The sequence below is a fragment of the Xenopus laevis genome, chromosome 9_10L, assembly GCF_017654675.1.
Source record: "Xenopus laevis strain J_2021 chromosome 9_10L, Xenopus_laevis_v10.1, whole genome shotgun sequence".
Classification (NCBI taxonomy): domain Eukaryota; kingdom Metazoa; phylum Chordata; class Amphibia; order Anura; family Pipidae; genus Xenopus; species Xenopus laevis.
In genome coordinates, this window is record NC_054387.1 from 62,723,481 (window position 1) to 62,735,377 (window position 11,897).

Genomic DNA, 11,897 nt, shown 5'->3' on the forward strand with positions numbered 1-11,897 from the left:
CTAGCCAACAGCCTCTTCGCATGCGGCATTGCCACCTCCTTGCAGACTGGGCTTGGCACCAGGTATTTATACAGATAATGATTTCTCCTTGAATGTGGAGAGCAAAAGAGCTGGGTACACAGGCCTGAAACATTATATTGTCCATAGACAGACACATGATACAGTCTGCTTCAGTGCTTCTGAATTTGCTCTAATCTCTTTTTACTGCCTCTTGTCCAAGCTCCCACCTTTGAATTACTTATCCCAGCACTGATTCTCAACAAGCACCCACAAGAGAACGAGACTTTCATAAAAGGTGAATTGATGTTCGGAATTTTAAAGAGCTGAAGGTAGAAAGTATTAGTACAGTTTTAGGTAGGATCCTTTCCCTTCCACAGGTGGAAAATATAAATCCCAGAAGGCCAATATGCAGAGGGCTAGACTGTCCTTGTATCAAAAGCATGCATCCGGAACTGCATTTCAACCCCTTCCACCTTGAGAAACACATCTGTATCATTAACAAAAAAGTCAAAGTCTGTGTCTTTAGAACTGTTGCAAGAAGCACATAGTATCCCCTGAACTGCAACACAGTGTGACCACCAAAGTGGCCTCCAAAACTGCTGTGAAAAGAGTACTCCACAAAATGTCACAGTGCTTCTGTAAATTTAACTCATAGAGTGTCCCTCAAGCAGAGTCAGGTCAAGGAGCTTTGGTATCCAAGATGACGATGGCACCAAGTCTCATAGAAGCCCACAGCACCATTACCTTCTGTGTAGAAGGAATAATGGAAGATGTAGTTATATAGGAAGGATGAGGGCTAATTTAATGAAAAGCTAATCTACAAGACCACTCCAATTCCACTGCTTATCTTCTTTCAGTCATATCTGCTCTATGAATTATTAAATATTTTACTGCTCACATAACATCAGAATTCAGCAGACCAGTTTATTAAGAAAGGGAAGTCCTAGTGATAGTTAACCAATAGGGTGTTTGTGTCACACCATGGGGGTCTGTTTTGTGCCTATAGATTCAGTAATATACTGTTTACTACTTACTACCATCAGTGGCACAGCAATAAACCGCTGTGTAATTGAGCCTCCTTCCTCCAAATTCATGCACCCTCTGCTGCCAACCCCTTCATCCTGCCCTGACATCAAAGCAAATCCCACCAGTAATGTAGCACAGAGATTATGCCCAAAATAGCATCACAGTGCATCTAGATCTGCAACAGAATGTGCCTTCAGAATTGAAACTCAGAGAGTACCCCCACCTCTACACCACCTTCTCAAAAATATCACCAAAAACATTCATGGTCATTGCCCCTAAATGTGTACTGTAGTGTATAGTGTATGTGTACTACGTATTTTTAATGAATCACTTGATCAAAAAATGGCTTCACAACAAAAAGAGGGCCTCAGACTCTTCCCCAGGTATGTTTAACATGGTCCCCTGTGCCCAGTCACGCACATCAGCATCCAGTCATGACAATATGGCCAACTCAATAGCACTCACAAGCAGAGGAGCACTATTAATCCTGAAAGTGCAAGTGAAGCATCAATCTCAATATAGTATCAGGGAGAAAGGCCTATGAAACTCAGAGTTCCTATATACCCAAGTTGTGTTTGACATGCAGCAACGCAAATCTTAATAACTGATTTCAATATATAAACAAGTGTTCAAATCAATTAACATGCGTTGCTGTGCGGTGAAACACATACAAATACAAACAGCAGTCGGCAGATACAACGTTAAACTCCACTGGGTGCATGTCCTATAAATATGACAGTCTCTCCAGAGAATATGTGTCAATGAATTAGCTCTGTGCCATGAAGAGTAGAAGCACATGACAGATAACTAATGATTAATCAGATTCAGTGTGTGTAAATACTAAATTCAGCCAGGCCAAGTTGTACTTGGAATACTAGATCACGGGTAGGAAATGATTGGCATTCTAATTGAGACATTGTAGAACTTCCAGCAATCTCCTGTCAACTTTATAATAATTGCCCAAAGTTGTTTATCAGTGTCCTAGCTCAAAATAAAACATTCCATTATCACAATTCTGTGGGACTATTCAGGAGCTATTCAGTAAATCAACACTCACTACCTGAAAAATTATGTCCCAAATCTGTAAAAGCCCTTCCAAGGCATAATAACCATTCACTTCTTCTTGTAGACACTCTGGGATCCCTGTTATGCAAAGACAGTGGGTTTGACAAACATCAGCAAGGCACCCAAGCAGTCAAGGAGGTGGGTAAAGCATTCTACAAATTGTAATCATAAAGGATGCAACATCTGAAACTCAAGTTTGATTAAATACTCATTATTTCTTGTTTCCTGCAGGTTTCTGGGGCTCTTGTGGTTTCAGGAGGGCTGCAGGCTTTCTTTGGTGTTACTGGTCTGTGCGGCTGGATCCTGCAGAACTGTGGGCCTGTGATTTTATCAAGCACTCTCTCTCCATTATTGGCCTCTCTTGTTACAAACCTGCAGCCTTGTTTTCCTCAACAAACTGGGCCATTTCCTTGATGTATGTATCCCATCCAGTGATACATGAATCCCATTGCTCCCTTGTCTTATACCTGTTGTAATCAGCCAGTTATTGTCAAGGAAAGGGGGGGGGGGTGTGACATCAATGCTGATGCACATAGTGGGGCCATAAAGAATATAATGCTCCTTGAAAAGGAGTTACATGGAGTCACAGCTGGCATAACACCATCTGCAAAAGACTGTGGTTGTGGTATAAGCAGGTATAGTAAGGAGAGATGGTGCCTAAAGTAACAGTGGGATAATAGTCTCTGGAAAGGGACTGTGGCTGTGGAATAGCAGGTATAGTAGGGAGAGATGGTGCCTATAGTAGCAGTGGGATAATAATCTCTGGGAAGGGACTGTGGCTATGGGACAGCAGGTATAGTAGGGAGAGATGGTGCCTATAGTAGCAGTAGGGATAATAGTCTCTGGGAACAATGGACTGTGGCTGTGGGATAGCAGGTATAGTAGGGAGAGATGGTGCCTATAGTAACAGTGGGGATAATAGCCTCTGGGAAGGGACTGTGGCTGTGGGATAGCAGGTATAGTAGGGAGAGATGGTGTCTGAATTACCAATGGGAATACCAGAATCTGTAATGGTGGTACTGCAGACATAACACAACAAGAGGAGACAGAAGGACAAGATGTAGATGATAGGGAAAGATGACATACTTCATGTAATACACAGTAGACATGAGCTCTATAGACGAAGGGCTATTTTTTGTAAATAACTGAGCCCCCCCCCAAAGTCTATTTTCCCCAGGGCTCCACTACAACTAAGGAGGAGTATAGATATAAACTTCCATATTATCCTGTGGTGTTTCTATTTTGTAGACTCATCTCACTAACTGCTTTCCTGTCTCATACATTGCGCTCATGCCACCTGCCTGTTTACACATGGAAGAGGAAGGAGGGAGGGATAAAGAAATATGTGCCAATATTCCGCATGTTGTCAGTAGTTTTTTTTTTTTTTTAAAGATTAAACTGTTCACCAACATATATAAAATATAATGTAATCTCTAGTTTGTCTCTGCTGTATATTTTCTCTGGATAACAGTCATTAGTTATACTGTATGTGTAGTTGAGCTAATCATGAGAACAGTATTTAGGATGGGTTTAGATATGTCTGTGCCAGAAACAGAAGAGGACACAGATAGAGCCCTATAACATAACTTTACTGTATGGGGCAGATTTATCAAAGGTTAAAGTTCAAAGTTAAAAAAACATCAAACTTCGAATTCAAAAATACCAATCGAATGGAGGTCGAAGTTTTTTGGGGTCGAAGTGGGCCAAAATCAGCCTACTTCGAAAAATACAATTGTACTTTGATCGAAGATTTTTTTAACTTCGACCTTCGATCTCCCAAACTCCCCCAATTGCCTCCATACAGGTTCTAGCAGGTCGAAGTCTAAGTTTTAAAGAGACAGTACTTCAAAAATTCGATCTTCTAATTTCGAAGTTTTTTCAAATTCGATTTAAAGTTGGACTATTCAATGGTCAAAGTACCCAAAAATTACTTCGAAAATTCACTTCCACCTTTGATAAATCTGCCCCTATGTGTGTGTCTGAAATGTGCAGCCTCAATTAACTGAAATAATTCTATTAATGTGTACAATTAAGGGTTTTTCTCTTTTTTGTGCGGCTTGTTACTGACCTTTTATGCGTCACTGCTTTTTCCAACAGATTTTTATGCCAGTTACATGCATTATAATTGCCTCTAAAATTCTGGAACATATTGGTGAGCTCCCAGCATTTCCTACTGCTGTCAGATTGAAGCACAATGGATCCATGCTGGTAGAAGGTAGAACTCAAGATTCTCTTTCTGGCCTTGGAGAGAACAAAATCCAACTGAGCCCTTGGTTTCAAGTCCCATCTATAGGTATGCGGTACTTACCATGTCAGTAGAATGAGCTGAATTCTCATACAGTTAATTATGTTCCAAAATGTGGCTGAAGGTTATGTACAGTCACACACAGGAACCACTGAGAATTATCTAACATTATGTATAAGTCAAAAGTCAAATGCTTATTGTTGTAGTTATAGTTCAGGACTGCTCTCTTTAGGCCAGTCTAAAGTGCTACAGATTTAATACCCATTGCCTAACAATGCTGTAGTCAGAAGCTGATTTTTTTTAGCAATAGCATGCATGCAAAAATGACACCTCTCGTGATACAATGAGGAGGCTTTACTTCATACTCTATATATTGTAGGAATTATACAGTGCACAAACTTCTGAATTATATTTATACCACATCAGAAACCACCCATAACTAAAAGATATACAGTAGAATTACTAACAGGCTTACTCATACTGAGTATACTGAGTAAGCATATGAGTTAGTGCCCACATTAGGCTTGTCCTAATAAATAAGTTTTAAACTACATCTACTACCAGGGTTGGACTGGGGGGCCCAGGGCCCACCGGGACTAATGTCCAGGGCCCCGTCCGACCCCCCGCCCCCCTACTATGACGTGCCGAGCATGCATGGATAAAGGCGCTGCCGCTCCTAAATCAATAGGTGCCGCGCGCATGCGCAGATGGCGCTGTGCGGCGCCTGAAAAAACTTTTCCCCCACTAATCTGATCAGGAGAGGGGACTGGCCCGGCATGGGCCCATTAAGGGTCAGGCCCACCGGGCCAGTCCGACACTGTCTACCACTTTCTCTATTTTTTGATGGTTCTCACAACTCTGATGATTGATCATTATCAGTAACCCACAGACTGTGTTTATTCCCTTGGAAAATTAAAAACTATGCAAACTGTGTACTGAAAAAATTAAAAGTCCTGTGCCTTCCATTCAAGATTTTGTTACCTGGATGAAAGTGTGGTGTTTATACAAATGGCCTGTAGATGTCACTGTGCTCAAGACTTATTCTATACAGCTTGTGGTGTTAGAGTTGCTTATTGTTTTGTAATGGCTGCATGAGCCTGCTAATAAAGCACTGTGATACTCTACTCATCCTCGGCTACCAAAACAAAACAGAAAGGCGCTATGCAAGGAACCTTTGATTCTTTTAAGCATTCACATATTGAGGAGACATGTGGTGGAGTCAGTCTTTGAGGGCGTTTCTTCAGAGAGTCCAGCAGATGAAGGTCCCTCTAAAAGGAAAATGCCATCAGAATTAGAGGAAGATGAACTACTTTGAGTAGTAGTAGTAGTACTTTTTCCTATTGAGGAAATCGAACCTTTTCTATCAGCAGTCAGAGACACTATGGGTATGGAGGAATCAAAAGAACCGCCCAAAAAGACTAGTAAGCTTTTTGCAGAAAACAATAAAAAGAAGCTTTGTTTTTCCTTAGATTCTGCTATATCTGAAAGAATAAGAAGCCACTGGTCAACACTTGACAGAAAACTATCCTTCTCTAAAAGATTTGAATCTCCCTTTCCCTTTGATACAATAGACTCAAAAAATTGGGATGCTACACCAAAGCTGGATCCCCCAGTGGCCCAGACCGATAAAAGAACCACATTACCCCTGGAAGATAGCTAAGGGCTAAATGATCAAATGGACAGGAAAGCTGAAACAGCCCTTAGGAAGTCATATCTACCAGTTGCAGCCTCATTCAAACCAGCAATTACAGCAGCCTCAGTTGCCAGATCCCTAAAAATATGAATCAATCAATTACAAAAAGGATTAAAAAAGGGAACTTCAAGAGAACATCTCTTTGAAGACTTACCAATACTTTCATTAGCCACAGACTTTCTTACAGATGCGGCATTAACCAATATTGATTTTCTTGCTAAAACTACTGCTTATACTAATTTGGCCAGCCGAGCACTATGGCTGAAGCCTTGGGCAGCAGATATTGCTTCCAAAAATCGTCTTCTTAAGAATTAGATCTACTTGTTGGGAAGAAATCAGAGGAAAGAGTCAGTGGTCTTCCACAGGATAGAAACAAGGTGCATCATAAAACCAGACCACAAGGAAGAGGCATCAGATCCAGTAGGGATACATTTTTCTCTTACAGGGGAAAGCAACAAAGAGGCAGAGGACGTTAGGGCTATAACCAAAGACCCCTTTCCTCCTGACACCAGGCCAGTAGGGGGCAGACTGAAAAACTTTATATCAGCCTGGGAAAAGATAACAAACGACAGGTGGGTCCTTCAAACAATCCAGAAGGGTTATTCCATAGAGTTTATAACCAAACCACAGAACAAGTAAAAGTTGACCCCAAAGCCACTCATCAGTTCTCAAAGAAAAGCCCTCTCAGAAGCCATTCAAGAATTCAAAAATCATTCCAGTCCCTCCAGTGGAAAAGTTTTTAAGGGTTATTCTCTTATGTTTCTTGTTCCCAAACCAGACAGACAATATCGAACCATTCTAGATTTGAGGTTCCTAAACCAGTTCATAGAAAAAAATCAAAATGGAAACAATCCGCTCTGTAATAGCATCACTGTCTCCAGGAGACTACATGATCACACTGGATTTACAAAATGCCTACCTTCACGTTCCAATAAGACCCTGTCATCAAAAATATCTAAGAGTAGCCATAGAAGGAGACCATTCAGTGGAATATCTACAGTTTACAGCAGTCCCTTTCAGCATCTCAAGCGCTCTATGTGCGCAGCTTTTTTAAGGGAAAAATAAATAAGGCAAGATCCCCTTCCATTTTAAAAGAATATCTTTATTTTATTCTAGAGACCTTAGAGTCCCTAGGCAGGATTATAAACTGGGAAAAGTCAGTATTTTTTCCAACTCAGAAGATTTTTGGATACAAAGATAGGCAAGATTTTTTTTACCAGAATAAAAATCTGAAAAGATAATTCAGAAAATATCCAGAATAAAAATCTGAAAAGATAATTCAGAAAATATCCCTGCTTACTCAAAGAAGAAGATCTACAGTGAGACAAATTTTGCTTCTTCAATAGAGGCAGTTCCTTGGGCCAAAGCCCATGCAAAATCTCTAGAAGACTTCTTGATCCAAAATTGGAATCAGCAGGAATCTCTCAACTAGTGTCTGTTACCAGAAAACCTTAAAAAAAGAACCAATCTGTTTCCAAAACAGGCAAAGATAATAACCATGGATGCAAGCAAATGGTATTGGGGAAGAATTAACAGCAAGACCTATATAAGGCTTCACAAATACAATAGCAGACTTTTTAAATGGCCAGGAAATTTCACCAACAGAATGGAGTTTAAATCCAGAAGTGTTATCTCAAATCTATGGCCTTTGGGGTAGTCCAGAAATAGACCTAATGGCCACGATAAAGAACAACAAAGTGAAAAAAATTCCTAAAGGCAAATCATGGAGAAGTTGCTCTGGATGCCCTGATACAGCCCTGGAATTTCACATTGGCATACATTTTTCCTCCCCTTGCAATAATTGTGAGATTAATCAAAAAGATCAGGCAACACCAGGCAACACTAATTATAATTGCACCAGCCTGGCCAAGAAGAGTCCGGTATGTGGATTTGCTACAAATGACATCCTGTCCGCCTTGGCCTCTCTTTCTTGCTCTCTCTCAGAACATGCAGCATATTCATGGAAATGCCAACAACTTTTTGTGTTTCCTGCAGGTGGAGTCTTTTGCCTTACATATGCCATGGCGGTGGGTGAGTTTCCTATTTTCTGTACACAGATATAGACTCTGGTAGGAACATCTTTATTGTGGGGTTTGCTGTATTCATGGCGTTGTTGATACCATGCAGGCTGGAAGCACATCCAGATCAATTAGCCACTGGTGTGAGACAGATTTAAGACTGACTCACTTCCCATATCTTCTTCATGGCATGCAGAGTAACTCAATCTGTCTCCCAATTTCTCTGCAGGTTGGCCTATCCTTGACTTGTTTCTTCTGTCCATATTGACAGTTCCAACCTTTCTTGGAGGATTATTTTCTTTTGTTCTGGAAAACACTATCATAGGTGAGGGTTGAAATTACAAGTAATTATGTTCATCAAGTTCAACCCTTTCACCCTAAAAGTTATTAGATTGTAAGCATTGAACATGCTAACTGTAAGTCTTTTTTTCACCCTCAACATCTATGCTAAGTCTGATTATGTCATAATACTATCTGTGTATTCAGGAACTTTGCTCGAAAGAGGTCTGCATTCAGGCATCAATTTTTGGGTCCCAGCCAGAGGGTAAGATACACCGAAGACCCATCAGGAAGAAATGGCCAAATCATACAGTCTTCCCAGTGCTCTGACTAGACACTTCCCCACTGTGTACCCCTTTAGCCAGCTCTTTTCCCAACCTTATGTGAGTTTAGAAGGGTCTGTAGAAGTAGAACAGTTACTTACAGCTAAACCTTCAATAAAAGAACCAGAACTGGGATGAAAATTTTACAAATGGCCAACATTCTTATAGATTCACTGTCAGATCGTTGGACTCTTTCATTGTTGGACATGGAGACTCCCAACATCGAGTTCCTTGGACCATGAGTACAGCAAAGTGTTACATTACTCAACAGCTTTGTCTATACAGCAGCACTTGCCCAAACATTGTGACTTATAGAAGCTGCTTTTGGTTGAGTTTTTTGACTGTTGCAAATTTCCCTATGAAGATTAAACCCATTGTACATATCCAGCCTTTTCAGTAATGATAGCTGCTAAGTAAATACGGACCTTATCTTTTCATTCATATCACTGTATGCAATAAACAGTTATTTATTTGTTAGAAATGATTGTCATTCTTGCTTCTTGTCGGACATTTAGATCTGGCAGTACATTGGATTAAAACAAGCTGATTCCCTAGTGAATAAAATCAGTGTGCCCCGGGTCTTGTACTGAAACCTATCCTATTTGATGCCAAGTTCAGGTGTAACTTGTGTATCATATTTAAGAAAGCAGGGAAACAGGCATCATATAAAATATCTTTGTGTACAAGTCTCAGCTACTGCGGATCTGCTGCTCTCGTTCATGAAACTGTTGTCCACTGCATTGCAAAAATGTATCCAGTGGGTGGGATACTTTCTCTTGTGCCTTGGTCTGTCGGGTCCCACTAGGAAACCTCAGAAACGTTTCTCCATTTACTTTCTGCCTTTCTCTCTCTCTCACTCCTACTCATTCTATTTTGGATTTTTCCTCTCCCCTGCCTTCTCTAATTGCATTGGTTTCAATTCTACCCTTCTTTTATTCTTCCCTATATGCCTGTTGATTGGATAGTCTTGAGGACACAGTGATTTCCGGACCGTGTAGTCATTCTTCCTGTAAGCTGTTTGCCAGTCTTACTTGGAGGATCATTTTACTCTGGAGTAGTGGTGGCCCTTATCACTGACTAAGGAAGCAAACCCAACAACTGTTGGGAGCAGAGAAATATTCTTATTGTTGAAGTGAGGTTGGGCTCCACTGCTCCCTCAGCCTATGTCAGTGACTGAAGTCTGTAGGGTGTGACATTTCATATCAACACCTTCTTCTTTTTATTTGCCTGTTACTTCTTGTGCTGCTAGTCCTCACATTCCCAGCATGCTCCAAGAATATCTGATTTTCAATCCAATCCAAAAATTATGGATGTGGTGCATCTTTGAAGAAGAATGAAGAAGAGAGTGAAAGGGAACTAAGTAGGCTACATGCTCACACGGTTAATTATCAGAGCATTGAGTCTCCTCAGCTAAGTTATTTGGTAGTTGTGTTATTATAACACAGGGCACCGAATGATAGGAGAAAATTGGTCCAACTAATGGCTTGATTTGCTATGTTATATGGTTATTGTTATTGAAACTGAATAGCTTAAGCTTCATCAAAAATAATTTCTGTTTGTATGCGAGAGCCAGTGCCACATTTATTAAAGTGCCAATTATATAAGTGAAAGTGCTTTGCCTCAGAGTGGGGGGAGACTGGAAGCTGGTAGCTTTTTATGGAATACAGAAGTTGGGATATATATATATATATATATATATATATATATATATATATATATATATATATATATATATGTATATATATATGTATATATATAAATATGTCCAACAAGCTCTGCACTCACAGGGCTTATAAAAAAATATAGTATTTATTTTCAAAAGTTCGACCTAAGGTCGAAGTTCTGAAAATAAATACTATATTTTTTTATATGCCCTGTGAGTGCGGATCCTTTTGGACATTTATCAAGAATTTTTGATGTTTCTGCACCCAGGCACATATAATGACTTTATCGAGAGAACTGGTAGCCGGGAAGAAATATATATATATAGAGAGAGAGAGTACACCATAAAGCCAGCACTCTCAAAACATTGTTTAAATTGGTTTCAGCACATTTTTTTCAGCATTTTTTAATTTCTGAGATGCACGTGCTAGAGCGTGCCACTTAGTGCTCACTTGTGTCCTGGGGAATGTTGCTCTTTCCAGTGCTCAGTGCAGAGGTCAGCATCAAGAGCATCTCTATCTTACTGTCTGTATTTTTGCCTAAATTAGTTTTGGAACAACAGGTAGGGTGAGGAGAAGGGACACCTACGTGCCTCCTCTGTCCACCCATCTTGGATAGAGCACAGTCTAATGCAGGCAACCCTCTATTCAATGGGCCAGCTGCAGGAGTGCAGCAAATTACACATTACAAAATGCAGTGTGCACAAAAATGCCGGATTTTGTCCTTTTTATGCATTGCTTTGCATTTTGCTTTGTACTTGGCCCCTATTATCTCACAGTTCCTTGACTAGCAAAGTTCCACAATGCTGACCAGTCCCGTCCCCAACACACACACAAAATCTGCTTAAAATACCACAATCTGCATTATACCAGTAAAAATTATTTCAATACTAATAAAGTAAATGCTTAATAAACCAACAGCTTATCACATAAAGAAGATAGGGAGTGAGAAAATTCACTATACTACTGCTATTACTATTTTTAGGAGCCCTCATATGTCTCATTTTACCTGTGAATCTGCTTATCTCCACTTATACATTATGAATTCTATTTGCAACATCCATTCACTTTCGCGAGGCCTGCATTTAGCTTGACTACCTGCAGGTGGTGCACTGAAATCTGCTCTCTGGCTGAAACCCGGAACTATTGTGTATTTTAGTTTCTGGTCGGAAGGTATAGCAGCTGGACGTAACACATGCAGTGGATCTCCTCAGTAATTCAGGAAGCCTTTCCCTACACCAGCATTCCAAGCTGCTTCCCTGCATCTGCTCTGCCTCACAGGATCTTTCTTCTTTCACTATCACTGGGAGTTGGTGAGACCTTCACTTTACACACCCCGGGGTGCATCAATCTAGTGTTGCAACACATAACTCTGATCTTACTACTTTGGTATATCCCCTCAGACCCCTAGTGTGCACACTCACCATTCTTAAAGTGACAGTGGACATATTCATACAAAGGGTGATACTTATTATATTGTCTAATATTCATTGTATTATTGTTATTTCACTGTTCTTATTGCATTTGCATATATTGCATTTCTAATATTACATATTACTGCATATCTACCTATTGTGTGGTTTATTG

At 40.2% G+C, this 11,897-nt stretch overlaps 1 pseudogene; it reads left to right on the forward strand.

Moving 5' to 3' along the window:
- Positions 1–8,963, forward strand: LOC108701831 (annotated as a pseudogene).
- Positions 8,964–11,897: the final 2,934 nt, after the last annotated feature.